Genomic DNA, 9,712 nt, shown 5'->3' with positions numbered 1-9,712 from the left:
TTTAGCGGTGGGAAAAAACGTTGCTATAGGGCATCATTTAAATCATAAAATATGCACCTTTAGCAGCTCAATGGTTTTTTTTTTTTTTTTTTTTTTTTTCCCAACATGTATTAAAACCACTATTTTTTTATAGACCTGTTACAAAGAACTTGTAATAGTTTTAGCTCTACTAACACAATACCATAAATGCAACTAATTAACAGCACCACATATGTCTCCAAACTAATGTAATATTAACATAGAAATATATTATTAAATACATATAACATTGTCTATAACCATTATCAAAGTTCCAAAGTATTTAAACAAATCCTTAAATACTTTTGCAAGAAGATGCCCTTGGTACACTTTTGCAAGAAGAACCAGTAGTCCCAACTCCACGCCTATTGGTAATAGTATACTCAGTAGTGGTCACTCATTCTGCAAATTTCTGCTTCAACCTGGCCACATCTGCTTCGGCAAGTGCAATCTCCTCTAGCTCAGCCCTTGTCTTCACATCAGTTTGAAGTCATAAGCATGTGTTATACAAGCATTTAACATGAAAGGGAAAAGAAAACTACCTTAAGATCTATACAAACCTTAGAATCCATGCCACATGAACTAGAAAATTGTCCAGAAAACATTCTCAAACCGACTTCGAGTGCAGCTCTAAGATCTCTTTCAGCTTGCAACTGCTCTTGCAATCTTGAAACCTATAGTCATTTAAAAGTTAGAAGACACAAAGAAAGTAGAAAGTGCAATTAATCTATGGTATTAAATATGCTCCACATGAAAACAGGCAAGGTCGATATGGCTTCAACATATAAGTGCTTGTGTATTAAAAACATGCAAAAAATAAAAATAATAGTTACTTATGTCATACATTGATGCTACAATTACTTTTCTTCAAAGGAATACTAAGGAAGGTCAAACTGAAAAATAAGCTAGATGCTTAAATTGTAACAGATTCAAACATTAATGTATTAAGAGAACTTATCTATCACAAATCTCAAATATCTTAACTTTGCACCACTCTTTACCTATTCTAGAAGAACTCAGATCCAAGGCGTAATACAATAACAAAATTCTAGAAATTTGTGCAAAATGCACTAGCATCTAACACGCCAATATGCCAAAATGTATGAAACGGCCCTCTTATGTTTGTTGGGTAGCTAAAATGGCGGTTGATCTCCAAACAGGAGTACCATGGGTCATGTGCAAGCAAACTGATGCTCCTAATCCAGTGGTTAGTTTTGCTTCTCAACTAAGACTACTACTTGTACTAATTAGAAACTCACTTGCTAATTTCAAACTGTTCTCTTTGCTATATTGTAAGATTCAACTAATTGCATAATGGACCATGTTTTGCTTGTTCATTTAACAAATTAAACATGCAGATTAATACATGCAACGGGATGAGATGTGGAGAAACTTTTGGAGGACCCAACTCACTAAATAATCCATCATTGTGGATAGAGAATTGGACTTCTTAGTATGATCAAATTTCTACATTGTTCCATTTTTTAAGGGCAGGGGGTTTGAGTTAATTAAATTCCATTCAATTCTCTAGAGGAGTGAAAAGGAACATTAATTCAGCTAGTGGAAACATTCTTGGGTTCAAATTTCACTAATAAGAATTAACAAAAAATCATGTTTGATACAAAAATAAAGTATGTGAAGGTTTTAGCAATTGTATAGTTATTAAGTATTTACAAAATAGTATTTCATAAGAAACTAATGGCTAGCTTCAAAAGTTTGGTACTAGGGAGATAATGAAAGTTAAATGGTTGCTTAGGAGTGATGATATCAAACTGAACCAAACTTAGAGGAGGGTACTATAGCATCCTTATGGCTGTTCAATAATATGCTTCTTTTAAAAGGTAAAGTTCTTGTAGTTCAATTGTATGAAACTATGAGATTATCACATTAGCTTATATCTAGTACAATGTATGAAACTATAAATAAAGTACCAAATAGATTTAAGAAGAGACTAGTGAGCTAAATCCACAGACATGAATCAACGTTAGACAACATTCATTTAAAACAAAAACAAAAGCAAAGAGAGAGAGAGAGAGAGAGAGAGAGAGAGAGAGAGATTATCAAGTAACTAAACAATTTCAACAAAGAGAACCATACATGAAAACCAATTAGAGAGACTAAAAATCAAGCAAAGCTCCACTTCAACTAGAAATATTTCTAGAAATTGAAATACTACAAATGGCTTTTAAATCTACTAACCAGTTTTAAACAATTTCAAACAATTTTAAGGAGAATAAACTAACCAGAGAGAGGTTTTGAAACTCTAAGACTCATCATAACTAGACTCATCATCATTAGACTCATCATCATTAGACTCATAAACATCATCGCTAAGCTCTTCATCATCGATAAAGTCTTGTTCGAGCAATTCATCCTCACTGATCAATGGTGTATCATAAATGGTTCCTTCTTCATTAACTCGAGCCTAAGCATGGTTGTCATTTGCATCATCACATGCATCATCGGTAGTTATATCGTAAGGGACATTCTCAAGATAGGTACCCACTTCATCATCATCATGTGAAGCATTAATACCAACATCAAACACCTCCCTAGGTTTTGTTTTAACCACTACTGCCAAATCTTTATGTCTCACATCTTCCACATAAGACACTTGTGAAACTTGAGATGCTAATACATAAGGCTCGTCAATCAATCGACCACCCGTGTGTATCAATCGTGAAAAATTGACAAGGGAAAATCCAAACTCATCTTTATTGCATCATCTCCCACTAATAACGTCAATCCATTGACATTTGAATAGTACATATCAATACTTGTCAAAATAGTTCAACTCAATAATATCGATTAGTACACCATAATAAGTAACACCACCTTCAGTAACAACACAAATTCCACTGTTTTGAGTTTTCCTAGTTGCCTCAAAGTCTTTGATGCGAAATTTTATATCATTTATAACATAACGCTTAAACTGTTTTGCTTCATTATCTAGATATCGAGCAAGCCATATGACTTTATCAGAGAGTTTCTTTTTCTCAGATGCATCCATTGACATTACCTAATATAGACAATGATGTTTATTATAAGTATGTTATCTAAAGTGTTATAACCAAGTTTTATATATAGACATTGACATCACCTATTATAAACAATAAAATTTTATATATATGCTTTACTTACATAGTTCCTAAACTAGCTGCAGAATTTCTCCATGTGCTGCTTTTGAATAACATCATCGGTTACATGAAAAGGGAAATCAGCCTTGATCTCCGCTATGTGTACACTATGTAAACAAACGTGTTAGTGTTAAGTTAGAGTATTGTACTTGAATTCCATGAAAGGATATGTAATGACATATTACTTACTCGCGAAATGGGGTGATTTCTTCACAATTGAATAGCACATAACGATGTGCTTGGATCCATGAATTTGAATCTAGTGTAATGCTCACCACCGTACCCATGGATTCCTCGACATTCCTTACAGGCCAATTGAATGCAGTTTCAACAGATTTAAAATAGAGTGAGCAAAATGCTAAGCATTCCTCTGCTATATACCCTTTTGTAATAGAGCATTCTGGATAAGTTTTATTATGCACGCAAGACTTAAGTCTTGATAAGTACTTACTAGAAAACTCAAGATCAACAACGGGAAATTGGTGTGAAAAGCAATTAATTAGATAGACAAAGTTACTATACGTGTTACCTCTCTATGGGATATATCCAACGATAATGAATTGGACCAACAACTTTGGCTTTACTAGCTAAATGCATGACTAGATATACCATCACTGTAAAGAAAGAGGGAGGAAATATCCTTTCCAACTCACACAATGTCATTGCAATTCTCTTCTTAAGAGCCCCAAGTTCATCCACATTTAGTACTTTGAAACATATCTCCCTAAAGAAACAAGATAAGCCAATTAAAGGCTTACTCATTTCAGGGGGCAATGATCCGCATATTGCTATTGGAAAGAGTTGTTGCATTAAGATGTGATTATCATGGCTCTTCATCCCACTAATCTTGCGTTCTTTGAGTTTAACGCAACGTGAGATGTTTGAAGAATATCCATTTGGCACTCTTACATCCTTCAAAACTTGCAGAAAACCATCATTTTCACTAGCATTCATATGGTAGTAGGCATGTAGCATACGTGTCTTATCATTTCCAACCTTTTCCAAGTGAAGTTTACTTCTTATACCTATATTCTTTAAGTCTTGACGTGCCTTCAAGTTATCCTTTGTCTTGCCATCCAAGTTCAACAATATGCCGATTATATTATTGACTACATTCTTTTCAATACGCATTACGTCAAGATTTTGACGCAACACATGGTCCTCCTAATAAGACAAGGTGAAAAATATACTTCTCTTCTTCCACACAGTTAAAGCTTCCTCCCCTCTTTTTCTTTTATTAGGCAAATTAACTGTTTTCTTCCCAAACACATGATTGACTAGAGCATCCGTTTGTAACATGATTTCCCCTCTGGATACAGTAATAGGAGCTGATCTCGTATCAACATGCCCATCAAATGATTGTTTTTGCTTATGGAATTTATGATCACTATCCAAGAATCACCTATGTCCAATGTAACTAAATTTCCTTCCATATTTCAACCAACAAGACTGACTATCATAGTTACGAGGGGGACATGCAAGAGCACCTTTGGTACTCCAACCTGAGATATCATCATATGCAGGAAAATCATTTATGGTCCACAATAATGCAGCTTGCATTTGGAATGATTTTTTGAAAGACACATCAAACGTTTTTACTCCAACATCCCATAACTCCTTCAGTTCTTCTACTAGGGGTTGTAAGTACACATCTATATCGTCCCCAGGCGAGATTGGATCAGGAATCAATAATGATAGCATGAAAGAAGACCTTTTCATGCACATTCATGGAGGGAGATTGTATGGGATCAAAATGACAGGCCATGTACTATGAGTACTACTCATATTTCCATATAGGTTGAATCCATTGGCTACTAATCCAAACCTCACATTACGAGGCTCGGATTAGAACTCTATGTACTTAGAGTCAAATGATTTCCAAGCTTCAGAATCAGCAGGATGCCTTAGTAACCCGTCATTCACATGACCATTGGCATGCCACTTCATATGATTGGCTGTTTCAGGAGACATAAATAGTTGTTGCAATCTTGGCTTTAAGGGGAACCATTGTAAGATCTTTGTAGGTTTCTTCTTTTTTTTTTCTTGGAGGAAGCATTAGTACTTTGTTGACCTTTAGACTCGTTACTTTCCCATCTTGAACGGTTACAGTTCGAACAAGCTTCAAGATTGGCATTCTTCTTTCAATATAAAATACAATCTTTTGGACAAGCATGAATCTTCTCACAACTCAAGCCCAAATCCTTAATAATCTTCCTACCTTCATAAAAATCTTTTGGCAACTTAACATTTGACGGAAGAAAATCAAGCAAAAATTGCAGCAACATGGTAAATGATTTGTTGGTCCAACCATTAAGACACTTCATGTGGTACAAATGCATAATGGCTGACAATTTGCTAAAATACTTACAACCTTCATAACAAGGTTGATTAGCATCTTCAAGCAATTTCATAAACTGAAATGCATTTTCATTAGGACCTTTTGCAGGACCTTCTGTGGGTTGTTTCACAATAGAGACTTCTTCCATTAGCCCAGACGCCATATCTTGTATGGGGAACATGTCATGCGACATGTCACAAAGATTGGCATACTCTATCAGGTTTTCTTGGACATGACTAATAGGAATTTCAGAAGAAGTCTGTGCAGATGATGATTCCCTTTTAAAAACCCAAGGGTTATAACCCCTACAATCCCTTTTGACACTAAGTGAGCCTGTACGACATCTATAGGCCACGAATTTGTATGCACACATTGTTTACACAGACATAAAATTGTTCCATCCAGGTGTGTATGGTTAGATGAAAAATTCATAAACTGTTGGACTCCATCTAAATATGCTCGCGACCTTCTATTTGTAAGTTTCATCCAATTCCTATCCATTGCTATAAAGTGGTTTACAAGAAATACCTATAATGTCATTTCATGAAAGCACAAAGCAAGAGTTAACACACATTTCATTTACACAATTTCACTTTAATTTAAGAAACAAATCATCTTTAATCATTCACTTAGCTATGTTCCTCACAAAACAATGAATTTAAATGCATAGAGAATTTATCAATACATTTGGTAACTATAACATCATTACTAGCAATAGCCTAAAATGAATTAATCAAATAAAAACAGCTCAACAAGAATCATTCAATATTACACAAAATAGTCAACACTCCCAATATCAAATAAAACCACCTTATTACTCCATGTAAGCCACCTGCTTGCCCCAATTCAACAGCCCACCACAACTAGAGAGAGAGAGAGAGAGAGAGAGAGAGAGAGAGAGAGAGAGAACCTTAATTATTTCACCAACAGGGATTGAGATCATGTATCTTCCCAATAGTACTACTGCAATTTGCTCTTCTATATATGTCACCACTCACCTGTAAAAAGCAAAGGAGATTTGACAATGACAAGACAGTGTATAGATACATATGATGAGGTTTTATGTATTATAGATACAATACATACAACCTCATCCTCACCACACACTTATTCATTGAAAAACCATATATGACTCCTAAATCAGTTATTATAGTACAGTTAATGTTTGCACTATGATTCTTTATATGTTTTTAAGTTATTGAGAAAGAGAGAGAGAGAGAGTGAGTCTATGGACCTTAATCTTGATTGAATTAGTACAAAGCAAATATGTTTTCCTTAAAATATGTGCTAATATGTAAGAATTTATAATTTATAATCTTATCATCTCTTGGACCTTAATCTTGACTCTAGAGTATTTCTTGTAAGTTAAATTTAGCAATGTAAATATGTAAATATGTAATTATGTTTTAGGATATTTGAAAAGTAGGCAGCAAAGTGGATTAACCAATTGGGTTGTACCTATTCCATTTTAAATGGTCACTTCCATGATAATAGGATAGATGAAAGAAACTATATGTCACCACTCAGTTAATGTTTGCCGTGTTATGTGTGTGTGTGTGTGTGTACATGGAGAGAGAGAGAGAGAGAGAGAGAGAGAGATTAGAACAAAACCAAATCTTAGTAACAAGGCATCTTCACCATCATGCCCTTGAACAAAGCAATCGGGTTCAACCACTAACAAGCTACACAAATTCCACATGTAAAAAGCAAATGCACCAAGTCAGCTAGAATCAACCTAAGATTCAAAATTTTAACCAACAATAAGTTAGCAATGCATACTTACTGCTGTGCCTTTGTATTCCTAAAACTTTGCTGCAATCAAACAACAACAACAAACAATAAAAAACCACTCACACTCTTCTTATGGGATTTGAATTGCTTTAGAGCTGGGTCCTCTGCCAAGAGCTGCAAAGTTTTAAGCAACTTAGTACCAACACAACACACCAAAAAAAAGAAAACCCATTCATTCACAAAGACAAGCATACTTAAATTTAAAATTCAGAAATGCATTAAATTTCAATAGTAAAGTTTATAATAAGAAAAGATTAAACATTCAAGGAAAGATTAAACATTTTGTCAATTTCAAGAAGATAGCAAAAACTATAAAAATCATATTCTCAGAATTTAAATCTAAATACCATCTGAAATTATTAACTACATTTCACTGTCAGCCTAAGTTTATATTTATTTAAATGATAAATGTTTTGGCTAACTTTTAGTTTCATGTACATACTTCCTCTCAAATTTTGTATCCACATTACTTCAATTATAATGTGATTCATCTAACCATGTTCAATCTATTAAATAATTAGAGTAAGACTAAACCCCAAAATCATAGCAATAACTCAATGATTAAAACCATCGTATCAACCCCTCCAAAACTCCAAAAAAAAGAACCCAAAAACCCCTTTTTTCCGATCCAAGAATAATATAGAAAGCTTCCTCTTTTTTACTATTACACCAAAAAACCTAGCAAAGTCCCATCTTCTTTTTCATTTACTCAGCAACTACAACAACAATATAATTTCATAAAAAGCAAGTCTCTCAAATATAGTACAAATGGGTTTTGCTTCATAAGACACAAAAAGAAACAGAGAGTGAAAAAAACATACATAGAGGCAAAGCTTGGGTCGGGTCTCCTGTTTAGGCTCAGCTTCTCAAACTCATTGTTGCAATTCTCTCTCAAAATATCCAACCAACCCCATTGCATGTCAAAAAAAGAAAGAAAGATAAAGAGCAATTCTACATTGATATCAGGACCACTCTGAAAGAAATGCAAAGTAGATCAACATTGATTATATGTGACTATATGTGACCACAATCCTTTCATAAAAAAAAAAAAAAAAAATGTGACCACAAACTTGACAAGTAGTTTTCAGAGGAGGCAATGTGTAAAAAATTTAAGTAGTTTAAATAATAAATCCCAATCCCATGATAGTTAGTGAGGTTGAATCATAGTAATGATTTTTTTAAAATAAATACCATTCCCATTCCCATTCCCAATCACTCCAATCCACTACTGTTTCCTTACAGATAACTTAATCATTCCTACTTAACGATCTCCAAATCCACTCAACAATACTCATAAACACTAATTGACAACAAAAAATCAACTGGGTCTCAATAATTTTTTATATTTACCAATAATTATCAATAACACCAATCAGATTCCTCTCAAAAACTCAACATTTCCAACTATTTCCACACATTCAATCACATCATCAAAGCAAAACACATGCTCAGATCTCTACACTTTAAAGAAAACCCAATAAACAAAATTGAAAATCTTTTTAAACAACATACCCCTTGGATCCTCTTGCCAATTATAGGACACTTGGGTCCACTTACCCTCTTCTTTGTGGTCTGGTACAGTGATAGAACAATATCAAACAATAGATGAATTTGATTCAGTGTTTGAATCATAGTAACTTGACCAAATCTAGATGAATTTGATAAACCTTAACAGATATCAAACAATAGAGATACAATGATAGAACAATAGAGAGAAAGAGAGTTACGGCTTTCACGCAGGCCCGGGTCCTCTGCCAAGAGAATGTGAGTGTGAAAATGGAGATGGAGATGAATGCGCCGGGACCTAAAGGTGGAGTTGATGGCGGTAGAAATTTGGAGAGAGTGAGAGTTTGGAGTAAGTGGGAAAAGGGAAAAGGGAAACATAATAAGAGAAAAGACAAAAAAAAAAAAAAAAAAAAACAGGGGGAAGTTTTGGGGGAAATTTAAAGGTCTATTATGGTGGTCCAACACACCACTATAGCTAAGAAAAAGTGCCATAAAAAGGAGACCCTATTGCGGCAGTCATACAAACGCGGCTACAGATCGCATATTGCGGTGTTTTTCTCTACCGCCGCTATAGTATCTACGGAAAATGATATATTTATTGTGGCGGGATTTTGGAGCGCTGCTATATCTATGTAAACGCCGCTAATACACATATATTGCAGCGGTTTTATGTCCCGCAGCAATAGACCCTATATACAGCAGCGGTCCTAAAAAAATGCCGCAATATGCGACATATAGCGGCGTTTTTTGCACCCACCGCAAAAAAAACTACCACAATAGTATAGATTTCTTGTAGTGAAAAGTTTTACAGTCACTGGATAACTCTATTCCTAGTAAAATTTACTAACGTTACCCAATGCAATTCTAAATCCATGGACTTCTTCAATCATTGAGATGTTGCATGCAAACTTCCTATCCACAA

The 9,712-nt window shown here is 34.4% G+C and overlaps 1 long non-coding RNA gene across 5 annotated transcripts; it reads right to left on the bottom strand.

The window, feature by feature from the left end:
• Positions 1–221: 221 nt before the first annotated feature.
• LOC115972979 lies at positions 222–9,158 on the bottom strand. 5 transcript variants are annotated; one of them, XR_004087578.1, is made up of 7 exons: positions 9,012–9,158; positions 8,106–8,856; positions 7,277–7,398; positions 7,105–7,175; positions 6,404–6,491; positions 579–692; positions 222–490 (listed from the first exon to the last, which is right to left on the bottom strand). It is a non-coding gene; the product is annotated as an uncharacterized LOC115972979 (long non-coding RNA). The 5 variants fall into 5 exon arrangements; XR_004087579.1 differs by lacking the exon at positions 9,012–9,158 and adding an exon at positions 3,160–3,262 and having other exon boundaries at positions 8,106–9,000; XR_004087577.1 differs by lacking the exon at positions 9,012–9,158 and having other exon boundaries at positions 8,106–9,000.
• Positions 9,159–9,712: the final 554 nt, after the last annotated feature.

This window comes from Quercus lobata, unplaced genomic scaffold (assembly GCF_001633185.2).
Source record: "Quercus lobata isolate SW786 unplaced genomic scaffold, ValleyOak3.0 Primary Assembly Scq3eQI_1866, whole genome shotgun sequence".
NCBI classification, from domain to species: Eukaryota; Viridiplantae; Streptophyta; class Magnoliopsida; order Fagales; family Fagaceae; genus Quercus; species Quercus lobata.
This window is presented reverse-complemented; position numbering and strand designations above follow the sequence as displayed.